Source organism: Chiloscyllium punctatum, chromosome 32 (assembly GCF_047496795.1).
Source record: "Chiloscyllium punctatum isolate Juve2018m chromosome 32, sChiPun1.3, whole genome shotgun sequence".
NCBI classification, from domain to species: Eukaryota; Metazoa; Chordata; class Chondrichthyes; order Orectolobiformes; family Hemiscylliidae; genus Chiloscyllium; species Chiloscyllium punctatum.
The window spans coordinates 13,656,310-13,683,570 of NC_092770.1; positions in this window are offsets into that span (position 1 = coordinate 13,656,310).

Genomic DNA, 27,261 nt, shown 5'->3' on the forward strand with positions numbered 1-27,261 from the left:
ACACAGTATTTAAAATTTGCAGAGATGACATGTCAGCTTTAATACATGAGTCATAAGTGACCTTGATACAATACTAATATTTTTTAAATGGCTCTACATTTCACATCATCCACCTCAAAAAGAGCACCAGCTCACTGCATGAGTGTGACATTTAAATTTGCCCTCACACCTCGATTCTATGCCCTCACTAAATGAAAGAATCCAATTAGAACCAACTTTGTGCTGTGAGTTGGGTGGATGTTCAGTAAATGTATCACAATTCTCCATTTAATCCTTGCCTGAAGATGTGAACTGACAGAGAAAGTGCTTTTATCCTGAGGGCAAAACTGATCATTTTCTATCCCACTGAATTTCCAATTCCCTCATTAAATCCCCTTTACAGTCACGTTACATTGCACTATACAACAGTGTTTAATTCAGATTCCAGTCATGTATAATTCTGCCAATGCATGAAAAATTTACAATCGCAAGCGAATCTCAAGCAGAACTCTTACCTTTTTGCTTGCAGACTAACATTACCACATTAAAATGACTTCCTTCATTTTCACATACCTCAACATTTCCCCTTTTCCAAAAAGAAAGGTCCAGGTTCAACCTCCTTACTCTTTCCTCAATAGAGATTCCCGGGCCCCAGGTTGCTCATATCTCAATCTTCACAAGAGTAACACATGATCAAACACAGTGACTCAGATTAAAATCCTGACAAGCATTTTTCACAGGAGTAATTACTCTTTTACTTGTACTCTATCCCTCTGCTAAAATGACTCAATGCTATATTTATCATTTGTGTTTCTTACTTTGGGACCATCTCATGAGTCAGTAGAGATAATCAAGGCTGGCATTTTGGTGCTTTGCTGAGAGAATGTTGCATTACCACATGCCCTTTCAGGAGGATATCAAAGAGGCACTGCAGTTAAAAATGCCTCCCCCCGCACCAACCTTATGCCTCAGTCAACATTATTGCAACAAAATACTTTGCTTGTAAAATGCAATTGCCTGGTGATGGTTTTTTTTTAGATTAGATTACTTACAGTGTGGAAACAGGCCCTTCGGCCCAACAAGTCCACACCGACCCGCCGAAGCACAACCCACCCATACCCCTACGTCTACCCCTTACCTACACTACGGACAATTTAGGGTGGCCAATTCACCTGACCTGCACATCTTTGGACTGTGGGAGGAAACCCACGCAGACACGGGGAGAACGTGCAAACTCCACACAGTCAGTCGCCTGAGGCGGGAATTGAACCCGGGTCTCTGGCGCTGTGAGGCAGCAGTGCTAACCACCCACATTTTTCAGAGCTACAAGTGCTGATTTAGTTCCAAATGTATGTGCCAGGCACACACGCTTCTAGCTTGGCTCTTGTTGGATACTATTTTGGTGAGGGCATTGGCAAGTGGTGCCAGGGGTAAAAAAAAGAGTAAGCAGCTGATGAAGCTGTTCATCCCTGTCATGTTCTTTTGATGACAGCACTGCTATCTTCAACCTTGCCATTCTTAATGTTGCACAGTTCAACAGAATTTCAGCAGTAATCCTATTGGCGCTATCACTGTCTGGATCTGTGAAAGTTCTTTGAGCTTTCTAGTGCTACTTAGAAATGGAGAAATCCAAACTGAACCAGTTCTACACCTGGTGAAGGCTGACTTCAATGGATGTGATCAAGCTATTTCTTCCTGGCCATGGGCATTATGGTTCTCATTCCTCTTAGCTTGTAACATCATAGGGGTTTTGTACAGAGGAGAACAAAAGGAAGGCACGACAAACAGAAAATACTGTTTAAAAAAACTCAACAGGTCTGGAGGCATTTACAAAGAGGGAAGCAGAGTTGACATTCAGGTAGCCGAATATCACAGCATCCTCATCATCACAATGCTGATAAATAAGCTAACAATTTCAATCAAACTTTATCAAACCATCCAATATTCCATATGAAATTCTGAATGGCCAAAGTAAAGCTTACATTCATCCTACTAAACCAGCAAAATCAGTGTGGACATCACGTGGCCGGCACAGTGGCACAGTGGTCAGCACTGTTGCCTCACAGAGCCAGAGAGCCGGGTTCAATTCCCACCTCAGGCAACCGTCTGTGCATTCTCCCTGTGTCCGTATGGGTTTCCTCCGGGTGCTCTGGTTTCCTCCCACAGTCCAAAAATGTGCAGGTTAGTTGAATTGGCCATGCTAAATTGCCTGTCAGGCTAGGTGAAGGGGTAAATTTAGGGAAATGGTTCTGGGTAAGTTGCTCTTCAGAGGGTCGGTGTGGAATTGTTGGGCCGAAGAGCCTGTTTCCACACTGTAAGTAATCTAATCCTTGATGGAAATGAGCATGCACCCCATTGTCTCTGAATCTCTATACACGTGTTTAATAAAGGATGATATCAGCACATTCCAAACAGATCATGATCTTCATGCTAGAGATGGATTGCTTCAATCTCTCTCCAGTGCCTCTGAAAAGGTTACAGAGCCACACATTTATACTGCTGCTACACCCAAGTCATCCCCCTCATGGATGTCTATTGAGGCCCTACATTGGAGTCTGACAAAGCAGAGCTTAGGGCTTCCTGTACCTTCTGTTGTTGTCCCTCGATCCAATAATTGTTCCTACCTCACTTGTGATATCTCACTCATCATGTGGCAATAGAGTTTCAAAATTGAGACCTGATCATTGCACATGTTCTCTGGCCTGAAATTTCTAGAATGGATCGATTGTGACATGTACCAGTGCCTTTTTCAATAGGGAGCCTTTAACTATTAGAGTTTAAGCACAGCAGGTCAGGCAGCATCTGAAGAGCAAGAGAGTCAACATTTCAGACATAAACCTTTCATCAGGAATGTAGAATAGGAAGGGGAGTGAGAGATATATATGGGGATGGGGGTGGGGATAGGGCGGGGGGCTGTGTGTGGAGGAAGGTAGGTGGGATGGTTATTGTGGGAGGGGTTATTGCGGTCCTTGAAATAGTAGGATATCTGGATGTCCTGCACCCCCTCCCACATGATCAACAATGCCCTGCACCGCATCTTCTCAACTTCCCGCACCTTCACCCTTGAACCCCTCCCCTCCAACCGCAACAAGGATAGAACCCACTGGTCCACACCTTCCAACCCATGAATCTTTGGATACAGCGTATCATCCTCCATCATTTTCACCACCTACAGTCAGACCCCACCACCAAAGATATATTTCCCTCTCCACCCCAATCTGTATTCCACAGAGACCATTCTCTCTGCGACTCCCTCATTAGATCCACAGCCCGCACCAATGCACCCTCTACACTGGCATTTAAACCTGCACCCACACCTCCCCCCCTCACCTCCGTCGAAGGCTCTAAAGGATTATTTCAAATCCAGCAGAGATTTTCCTGTACATCCACCCACCTCATCTACTGCATCCGTTGCTCTTGAAGTGGTCTTCTCTACATCGAGGAGACAGAACACCAACTTGTAGAGCAGTTCAGGAAACATCTCTGGTCGGCACATACCAAACAACCCCACCACCCTATAGCCAACCAATTCAGGTCCCCCTCACGCTTCCCCAAGGACACGCAAATCCTGACCCTTCTCCACCACCAAATCAAAGTCACCAGCCAACTGGAGGAAGAAAGCCTCATCTTCTGTTCTGGGACCCTACAACAACATGCCATGAACACTAACTTCACGAGTTTTCAAAACTCCCTACCCCCACCTCATCCCAGATTCAACCCTCCAACTTGGCACCGCCCTCTTAACCTGTCCATCTTCCTTCCCACCTATCTGCTCCACCCTTCCCACTGACCTATCACAATTATCCCACCTTCACCCACCTATCGCCTTCATCCCTACCTTCCCCCTAGATCCATGTCCAACCCCACATTTATCTTTCAGCCCCTTTCCCCCTCCACATTCCTGATGAAGGACTTATGCCCAAAACATCAACTCCCCTGCTCCTCAGATGCTGCTTGATCTGTTCTGCTTTTGCTGCATTACACCTTTGACTCTGACTCTCCAGCATCTGCTGTCCTCACTTTCTCCCAGCCTTTAGCTATGAGGTGTCATCACATAATTGTCATCACATAAAATGGTCCCAAAGGGTCCCTCATCTCCCCACAAAAATTCTAGTGCTGGCTTTGTAAACCATATGTAATTTATATAGCTTAGTCCCAACTTCAAAGTTTCCCATCCTTGACTGGATCCAATTCCCTGCCTTTGAATCAATTAACTATCCAGTTGTATTATATTTTATCTTTTTCTGTTACTTTTTAAATTTAGACTTTAAACAGCTCCTGTGCTATCAATGAAGAGCTTGCTGAAGCTTCATTTAAGTGGAATATTTAAAAATATGAGAAAGTTAATTATACATGATGTATAATTCCCTTCTCAAATCTACAAACAGTTAACACCACTTTTCAGATGCAAGGTACATTTTATTGCAAATATAATTTTCTAGCTAATGAAAATATATTATACATTTCTTTTGAAAAGGGGCCAATTCAAATTAAAATTTATCCAATACTTGATCAGTAACTCTGTCAGAGACTGTAAGACACGGCCGATGCAGGGGAGTTTGTATCAGGGAATGAATCTTTTCACTATGTATGCAGACAATCTAATGTGATGGGTGTCTTTATTTCCATGGAAACAGCACTACAGTAATGATTGTTTTGCCTCTGGGAAGGCACAGCAGGCAAGAAAACAGAGCAGTGTGAGAGTCATTAGAATAATGTCTTCTTTCCAATGCATGGAGACCATTACCAACAGTGAACATCATTTACATATATTGACTGCATTGTTTTAATAATGTGTTCAACTGAAAGATATTTGGATATAAAGTAGTTGTCCACTTTTGCACATAAGGTAATTTGCTGAAAAGTTCCAAATAAACACCATTTAATTTTCTGGTAATTTGATTGTATTAAACCAGTCAATATTGAGTAATATTGATCTTATTAATAATTTGCTTCTACTCAATAATAAACTTTTAATTCAACTTTGTTTGCTCCTTAGTTTGAAATCGGTCATACCTTCTATATGTTGCTAGAACTCATTTGACGATCTATGTTACATAGGCAATCATGGAACCCATAGCCCTAACTTAATGATCACAGAAACACTTGTGTCCACAAATAAGAAAAATTTGGTAATTATTATAAATAGCATGGGGTTTGTAGCTCTAAACCCATTCAGCTACATAAAACCTCTAAAGCCTTAAAGGAGGGAAACTGCACAAACCATCTAACATTAACCTATGCAGTGCGTGATTTGAATGTATTTTAATATCAGTTAGATTGGATTTTGAGCTTTAATCTATGTGACAAATTATTGCTTAGCAGTCTACTCATCAAGAAAGAAATGGACAGGGTCACCAACAAGCAACACTCACTCAGCAATAACCTGTTCATTCACATTCAGTTTGGTTCTGTCAAGGCCACTCTGTTCCTGATCTCATTACAGTCTTGGTTTAAACATGAGTAAAAGAGCTGAACTCCAGAGAGGAGCTGAAAGTCATTGCTCTGAACAACAGAATTGTATTTCATGAAGTGTGACATCAAGGAGTCCTCACAAATTAGAGTTCATCAGAATAAAGGAGTAAAATCTCCAATATTTGGAGTCATTAGTGTCAAGGAAGATGGTTGTGATTATTGAAGGTCAGTAATCTCCATTTCAGGACATTACTGCAGGGGTTCCTCAGGGTAGTGTCTATCATAAAATCAGAAGTAGGGATGATCACTGATAACTGTACCCTGTTCATCACTGCACAAGATTCCTCAAATACCATGTCCAAATGCAGCAATATCTGGACAATATCCAAGTTTCGGTAAGTTAACATTCATGCTACACACTGCCGGACAATAACCGTCTACAACAAAAGAGAACCTAATCATTGCCCCTTGACATTGAATAGCTTTACTCGCACTGAATCTGTTCCATCAACATCCTGGAGCTTACTATTGACCAGACACTAAACAGGACTACCATATAAATACTAATCATGACTTGGAGATGCCAGTGTTTGACTGGGGTGGGCAAAGTTAAAAATCACACAACACCAGGTTATAGTCCAACAGTGTGCTTCCAATTAAACCTATTGGACTATAACCTGGTGTTGTGTGATTTTTAACTGTATAAATACTATGGTGCCAATGGCAAATCTATGGTCACATCCACCTAGAAGCGCAAGGGCACCAGATAAATGGGAGCATAATCTCCTGCAAGTTACCTCCAAGTTTAAAAACCAGCTTTTTTTTGTCTTAAAAAGACTGGACTGCAAAGAGAAAGAATGGTTTTTAAAAACCAGGATTTACCAGATTGGCTACACAATCTCACAGCAAGGAATCTAATACCTATTGTTCTGTGGCTGTGGGTTTCTGCAATGCGCAGTTGATCAGGAACTGAGCAGTTCTTTAGCTAACTGAACAAGTTGGTACAAGAAATAAGTTACAGAGACACAGACACAGAGAGCGAGAGAGAAAAAGAGCAACATGCAGAAGTGCATGCAGTTGTTCTCTTCAGCAGAAGTTTCCTGTTTATCGCAAAACAAAACTCAGATTAATCTTGAAGAAAGCCAGTTAGCTTTCCTGCAGAGAGCTAAGACATTTTCCAAACATAAGAATCATTCTGTACTTCTTACAAACCTGTGGGACTTTCTCGAGAAAGACAACTGAACACCAAAGGGTCTGGTTACCAAAAGAAGGATCATCTCAACATCAGAATTGGAAAGCAAGGACTACCAAATTGACTTTTCAGATTTTCTCCCTCCAGCAATACTTTTGTTTTCCCTATAGGTTTATCTATCTATATATAAGGGCATGTGTGAGAAAAACATAAAGTTTATAAGGGGATTATTATTTTAGTTAGTAGCATTATCGGCCAATGGTTTAGATCTGATTACTTGCAGTTGTAGTCTAATAACTTATAAATATTAATTCTTGTGCAGTAGAGAAACCTGGTCTGTGTTTTTTTTTAAATCAACCTTGGTCTGATAGTCAGGTAAATTGTGGTACTGCGCGTACCTTCAAAAAAAAGTTTCAACATTTGATTTGACTCCAGGAATAGTGAGAATTATAGCACACTGTCCCAGTGGATCTGCCATTTGCCATCATGATGTTGAACTACATTGCTCTTCCTTCACTATCAGTGGGTTCCTAATGCATTGTGTGGTTACCAACATCAAATGGATTGCAGCAGTTCACAAAGACAGCTTACCACCACATTGTCAAGGATAATTAGGAATGGGCAATTAATGTTGGCCCAGCCAATAATGCCCATTTCCAAAGTTCCATCGAAGCTATGGCTGCTCTGAGGTACCCCCGAGGTTGCGTGCTGCTGTACATCAAATAAAGACATTGGCTTCATGTTTTAGAAGTGACTGCCACACATAGACCTTACAGCTTCATACACTGAGAAAAAAAAATCAAGAAGGGGTATTGGCCGCCTCCCCTGAATCAAAATAAGAAATATTGTTTATTCGATATAATATTGAAAAGTTGTCTTCTTAGCCCCAAAGATTTTGCCAAAAATGTTCTCCACTGCTTAAGATTCCCAGGTACACTTTTAGCCAACCTCTTCCCTATGTGAAATTAGTTGATAATGCCAACGATTAGGTTAGGCTTTGGGCCTGCTCAACTCAGAGTTATTCAGCAGCCTTCTACTCTCCCTCAGCCCACCAAACCCCACCACTACCATACTCCTCACCTCCCCCTAACCACACCTCCCACCCTCACCCCCATGAGAAAGGTTATGATTAAAAACTGTTCTGGTGGAGTTGAATTTCTTCTCATTGTCCAATCCCAGACAATCACAGCCATTCCAATCTTCCCTCTTGCAACTTACCCAAAGCATGCAAGACAGGTGGCCAGATGTAGAAGCCTGTGCTGTGTGAAGACATCAATGTCCAATTTCCTCTTGGTTTGGATATGACTGGTCAGTCAGCACTAGACCTGGGGTTTAAAATGATCTTTGACCAATACCCAACACACATGGTATGCACACAGTGAAACTGCTCACCAATATATTTGCAGCATCCCAGATATGAAATGACTGAAACTTAGCTCCAGAGTAAACGAGTGCAAACCCACCAGCAAACAACCATTCAATTAGTTGCCATCACCCATTTTGTGTTGGACACCAACCTCCCATGATAAAATTCAACAGCCCCCACACCCCCTCACCCCCAAATTATATTAACTGTTTTTTCATCAATGACCATAAGACATAAGACATAGGAGTGGAAGTAAGGCCATTCGGCCCATCGAGTCCACTCAGCCATTTAATCATGGCTGATGGGCATTTCAACTCCACTTACCTGCATTCTCCTCGTAGCCCTTAATTCCTTGTGACATCAAGAATTTATCAATCTCTGCCTTGAAGACATTTAGCATCCCGGCCTCCACTGCACTCCACGGCAATGAATTCCACAGGCCCACTACTCTCTGGCTGAAGAAATGTCTCCGCATTTCTGTTCTGAATTGACCCCCTCTAATTTTAAGGCTGTGCCCACGGGTCCTAGTCTCCCCGCCTAATGGAAACAATTTCTTAGCGTCCACCCTTTCCAAGCCATGTATTATCTTGTAAGTTTCTATTAGATCTCCCCTTAACCTTCTGAACTCCAATGAGTACAATCCCAGGATTCTCAGCCGTTCCTCGTATGTTAGACCTACCATTCCAGGGATCATCCGTGTGAATCTCCTCTGGACACGCTCCAGTGCCAGTATGTCCCTCCTGATGTGTGGGGCCAAAACTGGACACAGTACTCCAAATGGGGCCTAACCAGAGCTTTATAAAGTCTCAGTAGCACATCACTGCTTTTATATTCCAACCCTCTTGAGATAAATGACAACATTGCATTCCTTTTCTTAATCACGGATTCAACCTGCATGTTTACCTTTACAGAATCCTCGACTAGAACTCCCAGATCCCTTTGTACTTTGGCTTTATGAATTTTCTCACCATTTAGAAAGTAGTCTGTGCTTGGATTCTTTTTTCCAAAGTGCAAGACCTCACATTTGCTCACATTGAACTTCATCAGCCATTTCCTGGACCACTCTCCCAAACTGTCTAGATCCTTCTACAGTCTCCCCACTTCCTCAGTACTACCTGCCTGTCCACCTATCTTCGTATCATCGGCAAACTTCTCTAGAATGCCCCCAGTCCCTTCATCCAGATCATTAATAAATAACGTGAACAGCTGTGGCCCCAACACTGAGCCCTTTGGGACACCGTTTGTCACCGGCTGCCATTCCGAAAAAGAACCTCTTATTCCAACTCTCTGCCTTCTGTCAGAGAGCCAATCCTCAATCCATGCCAGTAGCTCACCTCGAACACCATGGACCCTCACCTTACTCAGCAGCCTCCCATGTGACACCTTATCAAAGGCCTTTAGGAAGTCTAGATAGACCACATCCACTGGGTTTCCCTGGTCTAACCTACTTGTCACCTCTTCAAAGAATTCTAACAGGTTTGTCAGGCATGACCTCCCCTTACTAAATCCATGTTGACTTGTTCTAATCCAACCCTGTTCTTCCAAGAATTTAGAAACCTCATCTTAACGATGGATTCTAAAATTTTACGAACAACCAAGGTTAGGCTAATTGGCCTATAATTTTCCATCTTTTGTCTTGATCCTTTCTTGAACAATGGGGTTATAACAGCGATCTTCCAATCATCCGGGACTTTCCCTGACTCCAGTGACTTTTGAAAGATCTCAACCAATGCCTCCGCTGTTTCCTCAGCCACCTCTCTCAGAACTCTAGGATGTAGCCCATCGAGGCCAGGAGATTTGTCAATTTTAAGACCTTTTAGCTTTTCTAGCACTATCTCTTTTGTAATGGCAACCATACTCAACTCAGCCCCCTGACTTCCTTTAATTGTTGGGATATTACTCATGTCTTCCACTGTGAAGACTGACATAAAGTACTTATTAAGTTCTCTAGCTATTTCCTTATCACCCATCACTTGCCTTCCAGCATCAGTTTGAAGTGGCCCAATGTCTACTTTTGCCTGTTGTTTGTTTCTTATGCATTGAAAGAAACTTTTACTATCATTTCTAATATTACTGGCTAGCCTACCTTCATATTTGATCCTCTCCTTCCTTATTTCTCTCTTTGTTATCCTCTGTTTGTTTTTGTAGCCTTCCCAATCTTCTGATTTCCCAGTGCTCTTGGCCACTTTATAGGATCTCTCTTTTTCTTTAATACATTTCCTGAATTCCTTTGTCAGCCATGGCTGTCTAATCCCTCCCCGGATAATCTTCCTTTTCTTGGGGATGAACCTCTGTACTGTGTCCTCAACTATACCCACAAACTCCTGCCATTGTTGCTCTACTGTCTTCCCTGCTAGGCTCTGCTTCCAGTTGATTTTCGTCAGTTCCTCTCTCATGCCCTTGTAATTACCTTTGTTTAACTGTAACACCATTACATCCAATTTTGCCTTCTCTCTTTCAAACTGCAGACTGAACTCTACCATATTATGATCGCTGCTTCCTAAGTGTTCCCTTACTTTAAGATCTTTTATAAAGTCTGGTCCATAGCACTAGGTCCAAAATAGCCTGCTCCCTTGTGGGCTCCATGACAAGCTGTTCCAAAAAGCCATCCAATAAGCATTCCAAGAATTCCATTTCTTTGGATCCACTGGCAACATTACTTACCCAGTCCACCTGCATATTGAAGTCCCCCATGATTCACCGTGACCTTGCCTTTCTGACATGACTTTTCTATTTCCCATTACATGTTGCGCCTCTGATCCTGACCACTGTTATGAGGTCTGTACATAACTCCCATTATGGTTTTTTTGCCTTTGTGGTTCCTCAATTCCACCCACACAGACTCCACATCATCCGACCCTATGTCATTCAGTGCCATAGATTTAATTTTGTTCTTAACTAACAAGGCCACCCCGCCCCCTCTGCCCACCTCCCTGTCTTTTCGATAAGTTGTAAATCCTGCCAGTCCTGAACCCCCTGCAACCATGTCTCTGTGATGCCTACCACATATAATCATTCACGATGATCTGTGCCGTTAGTTCATCTACTTTGTTACGAATGCTACGAGCATTCAGGTAAAGTGCCTTAATGCTAACCTTCTTATCATTAGAGATTTTTGAGTGTGAGCAGCAGCGGAGAAGGAGCGGGAGCAGCGGAGGAAGTGACGTGGACCAGAGGGGCAGCCGGGAAGGAAAGCAGTGACCATATATATCAGCAAGGCAGCTAAACCCGAGACTCTACAACTGTAGTGTCTCCTACCCGTCCTCCTCCTCTCACCTAGTTAATAAGTAGGAAGAGCGGGAGCGATGACCAGGGGACTGCCGGTAATATATCTGGGCAGTGGCTGAACCTGAGACACTACACGTGTTGTGTCTCCTCCCACCCTCCTCTAACCAAAAATAGGACTCTGGTTTGTTAAAGTAAGGATTTTCTATTTCTTTATCAGTGAATGGTTAAAATATGTACTTTTTATGGTTTATCTATTAATTGGTTTTTAGAAAAAGACTATAGCAGAGAGGAATCAGAAAGTATTTTAACTCAAACCTATACAAAGTAATAAAGTAATTAACTAAGCAGAGATGGCTGGGCAGGTGATGTGCTGTAGCTGTATGATGTGGCAGCTGGCTGATCCCATTGTGAACGGCAGTGACCACATCTGCAGCAAGTGTTGGTTGCTGGAAGAACTCCGGCTCAGAGTTGATGATCTGGAATCTGAGCTTCAAACACTGCGGCACATCCGCAGAGACTTTCACTACCAGCAAAACATCTCAGTTCACATTTAGACTATAAAATGTGGAAGGTCTGATTAAAAAGTTAAAAGATGAATAACTTTTTAATAAATACCTTACACAATTCGGCAATTTTATTCAACTGCTTTAATATCTTTCGAGGTCCAAATATATTATTTATATAGGCCAGTAAATGCAGGGAAAAACAAAAGAGTGACTGAAAACTTATAACAACAAATAGATGAGGAGCCAGCAGAGTATAACTGCAGCCTTTAGAATAATCAACACAATCATGTCATTCAAATAATTTGGAATGAAAATGCTTCACAGCCAAAACAAAACAAGATCCTGCTGAATCTGGTTCTTTTACCATATAATAATATGTTGGACAAAATTCTTATTGAGGGTTCCTGCAACTCTAATGAGTATTACCCAGAGTTAAATTTTAATAGTCCTTTGGTTATTCACAAAAAACATATTACAGATGTAATTATTTCTGACAAATGATAAATTATGGTAATCATGTTTGCAACCCAGTAAGCTCAATAACTTCAGGTTAACCCAGGGGATATGGAATAGACATGTTGTTGTCACTTTCACCCACATTAAAATTTAAAAGCTCAAGAAATTCATAACAAATAGAAGCAATATTAGCTTGCATTTGGAAGTAATATATTGCAACTGCAGTTGCTATAGGTACAGACTACAAAGTAACATAATTAAATCTATACTTTCAAAGTTGAGTATTGCTGAATAAAAACACATTTTGTTAAAACTTTTCATTTTATACTCATCACTACTATTAACAAGAAGCATCAAAGGTATTGGAAAAAGAACATGACTGTGTAAGAGGAGACCCCTTGGTTGCCAAGTGGATTCTGACTGGTAGAAGCATTACCATGGAGAACGCACCAGCTAATGATGGCTCAGTTAACGGTCAGGTTTTTCAAAAAAAAATTAAACTAGGCAAGTTTACGCCAATTTCTTAAGGCATTGCCCTGAGAATTAAATCAGAGAATGGCAGACACTTATTTGCTGAGGTGAAACAAGAGCAATGTGTCATTTCTTAAGCAATGCCAATGGCCTTCAAAGTTAACTTTCAAAGTTAACATTCCCTTAATAATATATTCGCTTTTGCCTTAAAGAAAAGTACTTTGTGCTTTGAAATATTTCTTATTTCATGCTATGAGACGCCTAAACAAATATCTGTACTATTATCTGAAAGATAATTTAATGCATGTAAATCCATGGACAGCCATGTAACAAAATTAAATTTACCAATTAAAATACTGTTTACAGTAACATGTCAGCCTGTGCAGTCTTGTCCACAATAATCTTGGCAAACTGTTTGTACATTATAACTTTGGCTGCCTATTTGTACACATCCTCAGTCAAATGGCAACTTGAAGGTTTCAGATAAATTTCAGGAACATCACCAGAGCTGAGATGTAGCTTTTAAGAGGGACGGTGCCAGTTCGAGAGAAAATGTGTCTGATGGAAAATAACAACAGACACAGGAGTAAGGGAAATAAACTGAAGTCAAACTCATACAAAAATTTACTTGTTTAAGATATGTTAAAATAACAAAAGTAATCAGCTTTTAAATTTTGAGGGTGTCATTGTATACTATACGATTTTGATCCAGATAACAAGACCAAATTAAACACTTCAAAATTAAGCACTATACTGGCAATTTGAAAGAAGTGCAAACTGCTCATGCCACACATGAATGCTAATTGCTCTGCACTGGAAAGTGTAAATTCATAAAAGGTACTCCTCTTCATGGAAAGACTTAATTAAGGAACTTTAGACATAGTTAAACTGCCAACGACTTTATCATTGAAAATGTTGGAGGTGGTTATGAGATCCAGCTGGTCCTTGGGAATGCTGAATTGTGACATTTTCATTAACTTTTAGCAAGTGACCTTTTCTCCTGGTCAGAAAGCTTTGTTCAATTATAAATGTTTTCCAGCATATATAATTGAATATTGATTACCCCGTTGTTAGCTGCTTTTGGGTGTTGGTGGTTGAACAGTGGCATAAGGCATATTTGGAATATTTGTTCTTTAGTCATTATTTGGATGTTTTTTTTTGGTTTATTTTTACTTTATGTATATTACAAGTTGATGTGAATCATTCTTTACAGCAGAAGGAAAGAAAATCTCACACTTAAATAGTCACTTACTCAACCTCAGTTCCAAAGTATCAGTCTCTCCAAGTGTGAGTTTATGTCAAGGGAACAAATCGGGAGAGTTCTTTCCTTTTTAATTCTTTTAAAGAACTGAAAAAAAACTGCCGCTTAACCTTTAAACCGGAATTATTCACATTTTAACAGCCATCTCCAATACAGTATATTACCTTTATAACAATAGTTACCTTATCGTTAATTATAATTAATTTACATTAGGACTAACAGATTGTAGTCTTTAATCTGCCCATTTAAAACTTTAATGGTTTAGCATTTGCACACTAATACTTAATGTAATTTCAAATCTATACCCTGTATGTTAGTTGTTGAATACTCAACTACAATTTTAATGTCTAGGAATTACAGCTGGGTGTGAGAATTGGTAAAAACAATGACTGCAGTTGCTGGAAACCAGATTCTGGATTAGTGGTGCTGGAAGAGCACAGCAGTTCAGGCAGCATCCAAGGAGCAGCGAAATCGATGTTTCGGGCAAAAGCCCTCCATCAGGAATAAAGGCAGAGAGCCTGAAGCGTGTAGAGAAAAGTTAGAGGAGAATGGGGTTGGGGAGAAAGTAGCATAGAATACAATAGGTGAATGGGGGAGGGAATGTGGTAGGTCAGGGAGGAGAGGGTGGAGTGGATAGGTGGAAAAGGAGATAGGCAGGTAGGACAAGTCCGGACAAGTCATGGGGACAGTGCTGAGCTGGAAGTTTGGAACTAGGGCGAGGTGGGGGAAGGGGAAATGAGGAAACTGTTGAAGTCCACATTGATGCCCTGGGGTTGGAATATAAAAGCACCTTTGTGCTACTGATACTTTATAAAGCTCTGGTTAGGCCCTATTTGGAGTACTGTGTCCAGTTTTGGTCCCCACACCTCAGGAAGGACATACTGGCACTGGAACGTGTCTAGCGGAGATTCACACGGATGATCCCTGGAATGGTTGGTCTAACATATGAGGAACGGCTGAGGATCCTGGGATTGTATTCATTGGATTTTAGAAGATTAAGGGGAGACTTAATAAGGGGAGACGTACAAGATAATACATGGCTTGGAAAGGGTGGATGCTAGGAAATTGTTTCCGTTAGGTGAGGAGACTAGGACCCGTGGACACAGCCTTAGAATTAGAGGGGGTAAATTCAGAACAGAAATACGGAGACATTTCTTCAGCCAGAGAATTCTGTGGAATTCATTGCCGCAGAGTGCAGTGGAGGCCGGGACGCTAAATGTCTTCAAGGCAGAGATTGATAGATTCTTGTTGTCTCGAGGAATTAAGGGCTACGGGGAGAATGTGGGTAAGTGGAGTTGAAATGCCCATCAGCCATGATTGAATGGCAGAGTGGACTCGATGGGCCGAATGGCCTTACTTCCACTCCTATGGCCTATGGTCTTATGGGCTGAAGTGTTCCGAGGCGGAAGATGAGGCGTTCTTCCTCCAGGCGTCTGGTGGTGAGGGAACGGTGGTGAAGGAGGCCCAGGACCTCCATGTCCTCGGCAGAGTGGGAGGGGGGGGTTGAAATGTTGGGCCACGGGGCGGTTTGGTTGATTGGTGCGGGTGTCTCGGAGATGTTCCCTAAAGCGCTCTGCTAAGAGGCGCCCAGTCTCCCCAATGTAGAGGAGACCGAATCGGGAGCAACGGATACAATAAATGATATTAGTGGATGTGCAGGTAAAACTTTGATGGATGTGGAAGGCTCCTTTAGGGCCTTGGATAGAGGTGAGGGAGGAGGTGTGGGCACAGGTTTTACAGTTCCTACGGTGGCAGGGGAAGGTGCCAGGATGGGAGGGTAGGTTGTAGGGGGGCGTGGACCTGACCAGGTGGTCATGGAGGGAACGGTCTTTGCGGGAGGTGGAAAGGGGTAGGGAGGGAAATATATCCCTGGTGGTGGGGTCTGTTTGGAGGTGGCGGAAATGTCGGCGGGTGATTTGGTTGATGCGAAGGTTGGTAGGGTGGAAGTTGAGCACCAGGGGCGTTCTGTCCTTGTTACAGTTGGAGGGATGGGGTCTGAGGGCGGAGGTGCAGGATGTGGACAAGATGCATTGGAGGGCATCTTTAACCACGTGGGAAGGGAAATTGCGGTTTCTAAAGAAGGAGGCCATCTGGTGTGTTCTGTGGTGGAACTGGTCCTCCTGGGAGCAGATACGGCGGAGGCAGAGAAATTGGGAATACAGGATGGCATTTTTGCAAGAGGTAGGGTGGGAAGAGGTGTAATCCAGGTAGCTGTGGGAGTCGGTGGGTTTGTAAAAAATGTCAGTGTCAAGTCGGTCGTCATTAATGGAGATGGAGAGGTCCAGGAAGGGGAGGGAGGTGTCAGAGATGGTCCAGGTAAATTTAAGGATCAGGGTGGAATGTGTTGGTAAAGTTGATGAATTGCTCAACCTCCTCATGGGAGCACGAGGTGGCGCCAATGCAGTCATCAATGTAGCGGAGGAAGAGGTGGGAGTGGTGCCGGTGTAATTATGGAAGATCAACTGTTCTACATAGCCAACAAAGAGACAGGCATAGCTGGGGCCCATAAGTGTGCCCATGGCTACCCCTTTGGTCTGGAGGAAGTGGGAGGATTCAAAGGAGAAATTGTTAAGGGTGAGGACCAGTTCGGCCAAACGAATGAGAGTGTCGGTAGAAGGGTACTGTTGGGGACGTCTGGAGAGGAAAAAACAGAGGGCTTGGAGGCCCTGGTCATGGCGGATGGAGGTGTAGAGGGATTGGATATCCATGGTGATGATGAGGCGTAGGGGGCCAGGGAAACGGAAGTCTTGGAGGAGGTGGAGGGTGTGGGTGGTGTCTCGAATATGGGGAGTTCCTGGACTAGTGGGGATAGGACAATGTCGAGGTAGGTAGAGATGAGTTCAGTGGGGCAGGAGCATGCTGAGACAATGGGTCGGCCAGGGTGGTCAGGCTTGTGGATCTTGGGAAGGAGGTAGAACTGGGCAGTGCGGGGTTCCCGGACAATGAGGTTGGAAGCTGTGGGTGGAAGATCTCCTGAGGTGATGAGGTTCTGTATGGTCTGGGAGATGATGGTTTGGTGATGGGGGGGCGGGGTCATGGTCGAGGCCAAGTGTGCTTCACATCAATGTAACAGTTGAAGAATAAAAACAGCCTGAATCCAGAGTCAAGGCCCAATATAACATCAAAGTGGAAGCCTTTCATTCTACTTCATACCTGCTGTTTCTGGCTCCACAATAGGATAATTTATCAACAATTATCTAGGTTGTGACTGTAGAGATTGGTACAAGGGACAGATGGATCTCATTGAATAAGAGATCCCTGATTGGCCCAAGTTAACAGTCCCGACAGGGAGCACTGGCTGACAGATATGAGCAGGAGTCTCAGAGAGTCTCCACAATCTAGGGACAGCCTCTGAGCTGGCTGGTCAGAGTCCAGTATGGTGCATGTATAAATAGATGCTTTGGTGACAAGATATTAACCTCTGTGCAGTTATTTCAGTGACGGAAGCAGAAATTGCCAGAAAAGCTCAACACATCTGGCAGTATCTGCAGAGAGAAAGCAAGTTATTCTTCAGGACTGATTGCAGGTAGGAAAAGGTTATATATGCTAAAGAAGGAATTCGGTTGGGGGAGGGGGAGGGGAGAAGTAAGTGATAGGTCGAGATTGAGCCCAGAGTGAAAAAAACAAATTGGTCAGACAAATATATAATGAGGTGGTGGATTTGGGAGAGGGGATGGAGTCAGTGGGAACGAGAGGGGAGGATGGTTCTGGAGGAGCGTGGTATCTCTAAGTTATCGCATCTTTGTTCCTTAATACATCAAAATGAAAATAAAAAATTTTTCTTCTGAGAATGGTGAACGTGCCAGAGGATGAAGGGGAATTTGGGAAGGTTGTGGGGGAGGGGGTGCAGGAAGGTTGGGGGAGGCGAGAGAGAGAGAGAGACAGAGACAGAGAGAGAGAGACAGACAGAGAGACAGAGAGACATTGACCATGTGCATATGCCAATGCAAGGCACTGAGTGTGGATCTCAAGATGCGGTGAGAACAGCTGTCTGAGGACCATTGACAATCACAGAGATCTGTGATCCTGGGTGGATTCAAGCCATGGAGGCTGAAACTTGAGTTGGCCTGGACGTGGGGTGAGACTGAACTGGAGTCAGTCATGGAGGAATGTGGTGTGGCCGTGGAAGAGAGTTTTTGCAGATATCTTGTCAAACACCAGGAGTGACAACAAAATTAATGGCGATGAGTAAAAAGAAAAGATTAGAACAGAAATCCTGTCAGACAGAGGAGCAGAATGTCTTCAAGGTGGGCATACCTAGATTAGATGCAGCAGTGAGTTAAACATGAAACAAAAACAAAAAGAACTTTGAATGCTGGAAATCAGAAACAAAACCAGAAATTGCTGGAAAAACTCAGCTGGTCCAGCATCATCTGTGGAGAGAACGCAGAGTTAATGCTTCAGTTCAGGAAAAAGGGGGGAGGCAGAATGGCTTGTTTGTATTAATAGTCCACGTGATGACAGGACATGGTGTGTGGCAATTGGAGTAAGGACATGGGAGAAGATGCCTCAAACCCTAAAATTGTTGAACTCAACATTGAATCCAAAGGCTGTCGGGTGCCCAAGCAAAAATGAGTTTCCTAGGCTTCATCTAGGTTGTGACATTTTTTTGACATTTGTTTTGCACTTGCATTTTATTCGACATGTAGTAAATTGCTCAGAACTTTGTATAAATATGCATGTATATAAAAACAATAGCCTTCATACATCACCAATGTGAAGCATCTAACAATAAAAACTGTCAACTCTTCACAAAAAGTTAAACATGAAGTGAAGAGTTTCTCCAAGAACAATGTGTTTAATTACTTTCATAATATCCTGCAAACTGTATCTAGCTGAGCTTGTCAAAAGGCAAAGACTGTAAGGCAAAATTGTGAAAGACATGGAAGAGCAAAAATCTTGGAGTCAGTCCTATGAAAATTGATTAATAGATTTCAGCACAGCTTAATGAGCAAGCACCATGTATAATTGCGGGTGTAATTTTAAACCAAGAAGGTTTCTTTTGCTATTGATTCCACAATGGTGGCTGTTGTGTCTATGTAAGGATGGAGAAGGAATGCAGTACAAAGTAAGGAGCAAGAATTGGTTTGCGATGTGCAAGAAAATATTATTAATTTTAAAGTGTTTCACTCTTTCAGAGATTGATACTAACGTATTTTAATGAATGAAAAGATCAGAAATTAAATTTCCACAAAAATTAGAGCTTTGAGATTGAATCAAAACATTTTATTTCATTTTAACTTCTTTGATGTATATTTTATGGAAAATCATAAGATAAATGCAAAAGTGTATCAATTTTAATAAAATATTTAGATTAACACATTTTGCATATACAAATACTCAACATATCATTCTTTCATATTCTTGAGCTAAATCAAACATTCAGAAGTCATGAGATTTGATTCTGACAGGCTTTTATAGATGTCAGGATGATTTAAAGATTGCTGGAGATTTGTGCATGTAGGATATGGCTGTCTGACTTACTTGAGACCTAATTTTAGATGAATTCACCCAGAGGCAAGTATTGAATGAAAATGTGCAAATAAGCAAACGGGGTGGAAACAAAACCGTGCATTTGTGATCAGGGTTCCTTTCCCCGACAAATGTCTGGAAATGAAGATGCTTCATTATTGACAAATGCAAAACATGATATTTTTCAAAAAAACTTTTGCCTTGAGTAGTGTGGGTTTTTTTTAAACAAAAGGAAGCATTACTTTAAAAATGCAAATAGGGGTTAGTTATAAATGTCTCCCAAAAAGCTGCTCAGTTTCCATCACTGAATTTTTAAACATGTTGTAACATCTTCTGCCAGAACACATTCACAACCGATTTTTTTTTTAGAAAATCAGTTTCAAGCTAGATACATTAGCTTGGCTCACTTAAATGTTATGGTACAACTTATATCTAACAAAAACAGAGTTAAAGTGAATATTTGGGAAGAATAGGTGACTCACTGAATGCATATTTTCATATGGAGAGATTGGAAAAATTAGGAAATTGAAAATGCACCACATCACTTTGTGATTACTTTCGCAACCCATCTGACAAGAATATTGAACTGTTTCTGCAGGAGGAATTTAACCAGGGGCGGTTTTCAGGCATATATTGGGTGCAGCAAGAGTCAAACTCCTCTGATTTCATCAGAGTGAAGCCCAATCAATTTTAACTCCAGTGCTTTAATTGCATCTGTTTGTTCAGTAATTGAATCTGGTGTGGGCGGCCTCAGAGTGGGATTTCGAAGGGAACGCCAGAAATATATTTAAAACATGACTGCACCTCTTAAAAGGAGTAAAATCTGAAAGAACTATATATGCTGCAAATCAGATCCAAAAACAGAAACTGCTGGAAAATCTCAGCAGGTCTGCCAGCATCCATGGAGAGAAATCAGAGTTAACGTTTCAGGTCAAGTGACCCTTCCTCAGAACTCAGTTCCTGGTTTCTGACACTGCTGCAAAGAAATATTAAATTGCAAGGCAGACACCAAATTTTCCCTGAAAGAAAACAGAAATTGCTGGAGAATCTCAGCATATCTGACAGCACCTGTGTAGAGAAAACCGAGAACTCTTTCCACTCCACAGATACTGTCAGACCTGCTAAGTTCCTCCAGCAATTTTGGCTTTGGTTTCAGATTTCGAAAGTTTTGTTTTATTTTAGCTAAATTTTGTCTATTGCCTGCCTGGATGGAAGAGGTGATAGTGAGGAAAAATGTTCTCCATTGCCTCAAAAGAGAATACAGATTCAAAAGTCAATGTACAAATGCAAGAGACGGTTAGTTCCAGGAGCATCACATCCAGGGTCTTGAGTTCAATCCATGATATGGTTCAATGAGTTGAATAAGTAGCAATGGTGTGAACAGTCTCTATTTTTTTCACCAGGAAAATATCCTTGTTTACTCTCTTCCCACCTCTAAATCTTTCCCTCTTTATTAAACACAAGGCCATGCTCGATCATCTCATTTTTACACCAAGCACACACTCACCTTTGGCTTGTGAGTTTCACAACATGCAGAAATAGCAATCTGAGTTAATAGGAGGGAACAATCAGGAAATAAGGAACTCCTTCAATGACTCCTTCCTCAATTTTACATGGCAGTCATGTTCTGCGAATACACAACTCTGGTCCTGTTTGCAACTTGCTACTTCTCATTCCCAAATGTATCCCCTATGTGAAGAAGACCAGGCTTACACAATTCTTCTCAACAGTTGTTTATTAATATTCTCACTTTCTGTCTGTAAATGAAAGCAGCTCATGATATTTAAAGGGGATCCAAATGCCATTCCAGTTCTAAATGTCAGAGAGTAGGCAGCCTGGCATATTTAGTGACTGGATTAGTGGTGCTGGAAGAGCACAGCAGTTCAGGCAGCATCCAACGAGCAGCGAAATCGACGTTTCGGGCAAAAGCCCTTCATCAGGAATAAAGGCAGTGAGCCTGAAGCATGGAGAGATAAGCTAGAGGAGGGTGGGGGTGGGGAGAGAGTAGCATAGAGTACAATGGGTGAGTGGGGGAGGAGATGAAGGTGATAGGTCAAGGAGGAGAGGGTGGAGTGGATAGGTGGAAAAGAAGATAGGCAGGTCGGACAAGTCAAGGAGACAGTAACTGAGCTGGAAGTTTGAAACTAGGATGAGGTGGGGGAAGGGGAAATGAGGAAGCTGTTGAAGTCCACATTGATGCCCTGGGGTTGAAGTGTTCCGAGGCGGAAGATGAGGCGTTCTTCCTCCAGGCGTCTGGTGGTGAGGGAGCGGCGGTGAAGGAGGCCCAGGACCTCCATGTCCTCGGCAGAGTGGGAGGGGGAGTTGAAATGTTGGGCCACGGGGCGGTTTGGTTGATTGGTGCGGGTGTCTCGGAGATGTTCCCTAAAGCGCTCTGATAGGAGGCTCTTCCAGCACCACTAATCCAGTATTTGGTTTTCAGCATCTGCAGTCATTGTTTTTACCATATTTAGTGACTGTGCAGTCTTTTAGAATTGACCTGGCTGGAAGCTGAATTGAGCAGGCTATCTGTCCATTGCTCATCCCATTTCATTTACCTCAAAGAGTAATATATTCAACAAGTTTGAAAATGTTGTGCTGTATGGTGAAATCTGATGTCTGTTACTGTCTTGCATATTTGTGTCATGCTGACATTATAACTTTCTGTAGGCTCTGTTCAGCTCCTGGAAACTCTGGACAAGGACTATCTTCAAAGGTTCATAGTCAGGTAACATTACAGAGACTGGCACCCTTGGTGGATTACACAGAAAGCTAGAAGAATCTTCAACAGTAAAGGAAAATACTACAGATGATAGAAATCTGAAACAAATGCCAAAAATGCTGGAGTTACTCAATAGGTCCAGCAGCATCTGTGGAGAGAGAAACCTTTCAAGTCCACATGACTTTTCTTCATAACTGGAGGAATCTTCACACGGTTAGGCACCAACATATGAGCAGGAGGTACTAAAATGGATAGTCTCAGTGACAGTTCACTGGAGTGGAAGCTCAACCCTATTTTTTGCCATGGAAAACAATGTGATGATGTCAAGAACCAAAACTTTGAATAAAAAAGCACTATTAAGACATATGGTATGTTAAAAGGTCTGCCCAGGAATTACTGTAGCACAAGAAGGTGGTGGTGGAGGGTTGCTTTTCAGATTGGAGGCCTGTGACCAATGGTGTGCCACAAGGATCGGTCCAGGTCCATTGTTTTTTGCCATTTATGTAAATTATTTGGATGCGAACATAGCAAGTATGGTTAGTAAATTTGCAGATGGCACTAATATTGGTGGTGAAATGGACAGCCAAGAAGGTTACCTTAGAGTACAACAGGACCTTGTGTAGATGGGCCGGTGGCAGTTGGAGTTTAACTTAGATAAACGTGAGGTGCTGCATTTCAGAAACGTAAATCAAGGCAGGGCTTTCCTGGGAGTGTTGATGAACAAAGGCCTTAGGTAATGCAATATACTTTTGAAGACATCTATAAAAATAGAATTTCTAGAATAAAGGTCCAAGGTCCAGGTTCATAGTTCCTTGAAAATGGAGTCACAGGTAGACAGGATAGTGAAGAAGGCATTTAGAATGATTACCTTTATTGGTCAGTGCATTGAGCGTAGAAATTGGGAGGTCACGTTGCCACTGGACATTGGTTTGGCCACTTTTGGAATACTGCATGCAATTCTGGTCTGGTCTCCCTCCGATAGGAACGATGGTGTGAAACTTGAAAGGGTTTAGAAAAGATTTACAAAGATGTTATCAGGGCTGGAGGGTTTGAGCTATCGGGAGAGGCTAATTAAGCTGGAGCTATTTTCCCTAGAGGGTCGGAGACTGAGGGGTGACCTTATAGAGGTTTAGAAAATCATGGGGTCATAGGTAGAGTGAATAGTCTAGAGTACCAAGGGTAGCAGAGTCCAAAACTAGAGGGCATAGGTTTAAGGTGAGAAACTAAAGATTTAAAAGGGACCTAAGGGGCAACGTTTTCATGCAGAGGGTGGTGTGTGGTGGAGGCTGGTACAATTACAACATTTAAAAGGCATCTGCATAGATATATGAATAGGAAGGATTTAGAAAGATATGGGCCAAATGCTGGCAAGGGGAACTTGGTTAATTTAGGAGATCTGGTGAGCGTGGATGAGTTAGATCGAAGGATCTGTTTCTGTGCTGTAAAGCTGTATGAATCTATGGCTCTAATCAAAGGTTTGCTGGAGTCGGCCTTTCAACGTTCTTTCAAAAACATCTACATATATAAAACTTCTGGATTGAAGAAAAACGTAATTTCCATATGATACGAAGGTACGTAGCCAGTGTAAAATTAGAACCAGAGACAGACAGAAAAACCTCTATTGGAACAATGAGTGATTTTAAAAGGAAGCAATGCTTTGGGTTTGGATTAGATACATTTCACCGTTATCTTACTCAGGTCCAGACCACACCTAAGTAATGTGTTCTCCCACATTAAAGAATTTAAAAGGACACATTTCTTAAAAAGGAACAAATACCATTCACTATGCTTAATTGTACATCCTGACATGTGAAATAAAAGGCGAGATTGTGGTGCTGGAAAAGCACAACAGTTCAGGCAGCATTTGAGGAGCAGGTGAATCGACGTTTCAGGCATATGCCCTTCATCAGGAATGGTCCTGATGAAGGGCTTATGCCCAAAACATCGATGCTCCTGCTCCTTGGATGCTGCCTGACCTGCTGTGCTTTTCCAGCACCACAATCTCGACTCTGATCTCCAGCATCTGCAGTCCTCACTTTCTCCTATGTGAAATAACTCCACAAAGGCCACTATCCCATCACCAAGTCACCCTTTATTTATACATGGAGAACTTTTGACACTGATCCAGTTCCTTCAGAGCCAGCTGTCAGAGTGAATAGTAAGCCAGGGCTACCTGATTGGAGCAGATTAACAGCTTCAATCAGGGGACTCATATTCTATGAGGTCTACCTGGCTGACTCATATTCTATGAGGTCCACCATTATAATCACTACCACATGTAGTAATCCTTCCTGGTAAGAAAAGAAACACCAAAAAACTGCACCCTAGCACAATGCATCAGGAAAGACAACACAATGGAGGATTTTATACACTGATAATCCCAGACTACATTAAAAAGCAAAATTTTGGAACCTAGAAGCACATCATAATTTTAAAATACAGAGTCCTGATCAATGAAAAAAAAGACTATCAAACTTAACAAAAACTGAGGAATAACTTCAAGAAACATGGAAAATTGAGAACAGCCCAGATTATTAAACTTGGTTACAAAGGCATTGTGATCTAAACTGTAGCAGAGAGGTTAGAAATAATGAAGTAGTCAAACTCTACATTGTACTGTAGCTGAGGTTTAAACAATGACTGCAGATGCTGGAAACCAGATTCTGGATTAGTGATGCTGGGAGAGCACAGCAGTTCAGGCTGCATCCGAGGAGCAGTAAAATCGATGTTTCGGGCAAAAACCCTTCATCAGGAATACAGGTAACTGAGGTTTAGCTATTGCTTTGTACCTGTTTAGAACTACTGTTTTGTTTTTGTACTCAGTCTTTCTATTCATAACGCCTCAAATGCTGAAGTCTTTTATTGGTTTAACCTACAGGCACTCATATTCAAAATGTTGTAGAAGTCCTTGACATCTTTTCCATCCATAAACTGGAGAATTTTTCCATTGAGTATATGCTTTCTTCTCATTTGAATGATATGCTTTTTGCAAAGGCATTGTAAACCCATTTAAAAATAGAGACATGTCATTGTGTAGACTTGAAGCCTTAATCTGTTTTTTCACTAACAGTAATTGCAGCCTATGATGCTCAATTGGCTGTCAAAGATGCTTAAATCATTACATACTACATCATTAAAACAAAAACAAAGTGCTTCATACACAACCAACACAGGGAGCTGAAATTTATGTTCTCACAAAATTGCTTCTCGTCTGGGATTAATGCCCTATTATACTCCTACAGGTTAATATCAGTCTTTAGATTTCTCCATACATTACCGATTGCTCTAATAACGATAGTGTGAGCTCTGTCTAATTACTTTAGAGCACTTGAGCAAAGATCTAATTGAGGTATTTAAAGACAATTAAATGAACTATGAGATAGAAAATATATACCCTATTTCCTGCAATGGGTGGAGTCCAGAGCTAACAAGTGGAAATAGTCTTCAAATTCAAACAATTAGATAAATGTGAGGTGCAGCAGTTTGGTAAGGCAAATCAGGGCAGGACTTATACACTTAATGGTAGGCTCCTGGGGAGTGTTGCTGAACAAAGAGACCTTGGGGGATAGGTTCATAGTTCTTTGAATATGCAGTTACAAGTAGGCAATGTGATAAAGGAGGTGTTTAGTATGCTTGCCTTTATTGTCAGTACATTGAGTACAAGAGTTGGGAGGTCATGTTGTGTCTGTACAGGACATTGGTTAGGTTACTTTTGGTATTCTGCATTCAATTCTGGTCTTCCTGCTGTAAGAAAGATGTGAAATGTGTAAGGGTTCAGAAAAGATTTACCAGGATGTTGTCAGGGTTTGAGCTGAATGGGTTGGGGCTGTTTTCTGTGCAGCATTGGAGACCGAGGGATGACCTTGTAGGGATTTATAAAGTCATGAGGGGCATGGATAGGGTGAACAGCCAAGTACTTTTCCCCAGGATGGGGGAGTCCAAAACTAGAATGCATAAGTTTAAGGTGAGAAGGGAAAGATTTAAAGGACAATGCTCTCATGCAGAGGGTAGTAAGTATATGGAATGAGCTGCTAGAGAAGGTGATGGAGCCTGGTACAATTACCCATCCAGATGTCTTGTAAATGTTGTATGTGAAGTGGAAGAACTTAAGAAGGATATGGGCTAAATGCTGGCAAATAGGACTAGATTAATTTAGGATATCTGGTTGCCACAGCTAAGTTGGACTGAAGAGTCTATTTCTATACTGTACATCTGACACTTGGATTATTCAAGAATAATATCACAAAGGGGAGTAGAAAAGTGGCCCATCAAGAGGCCTTAGGTCACATCATCTGAAAATTTCTGAACTATGACTTAGATATTTGCTTGGTAAGGGTAATTGTAACCTGATGGACAGACAGATTTGAGGTAGACATTAATGATCCAATTGAATGGTAGAGCAGGCTAGAAAGGCTGAAAGCTCTGGAGCTGTTGCTTTATTCTACGAACAAAAGGAGTACAGGCTCACAAAGTGAAAATAATTATCAAGACGTTTACAATGTTCTCAGACAGAATAAATCAGTGACCCACGAGTTTGGCAATGTCACTTTTAGAATTAAGCCAAGTTCAGCTATATTTCAACTTCATTCCCCTTGTTTAGTTCCCTAATCCTGACAATTTCAAAACTGCAGTGACAAGATTGTATTTATGAAGCTAGCTAACTAAACCTCCCCAGCTTCGCCGCAGCACCCCCCCCCCCCCCCCCCCCCCCCCAGCACCATCCCCTTCAGTTAGTGTTCTACAACTGGTAAATCCAGCCATAATCTCTTCCCCATTAACTATTCAGCTGAAAAGTGCCTTTATTTATTGGTATTGCTCTGTAACTGAGTGGAGATAAACCCTAGCCTGGAATTTTCTTGTAGCGCATGTTAGTCTTTATTTCAAATTGAATGGAGTATAAAAACAGGGAGTTTTCACTAAACCTATACAAGGTGCTAGTCACACAAAATCATAGAATCCCTACAGTGTGGAAGCAGGCATAACTCCAACTTGCAGATCGTTTCAGAGAACATCTCTGGGACACCCACACCATCCAACCCCACCACCCCATGGCCCAACACTTCAACACCCCCTCCTACTTCACCAAGGACATGCAGGTCCTGGGCATCCTCCATTGCCACACCCTAACCACCCGACGCCTGCAGGAAGAACGCCTCATCTTCTGCCTTGAGTCCTGAAACCACTCAGGATTAATGA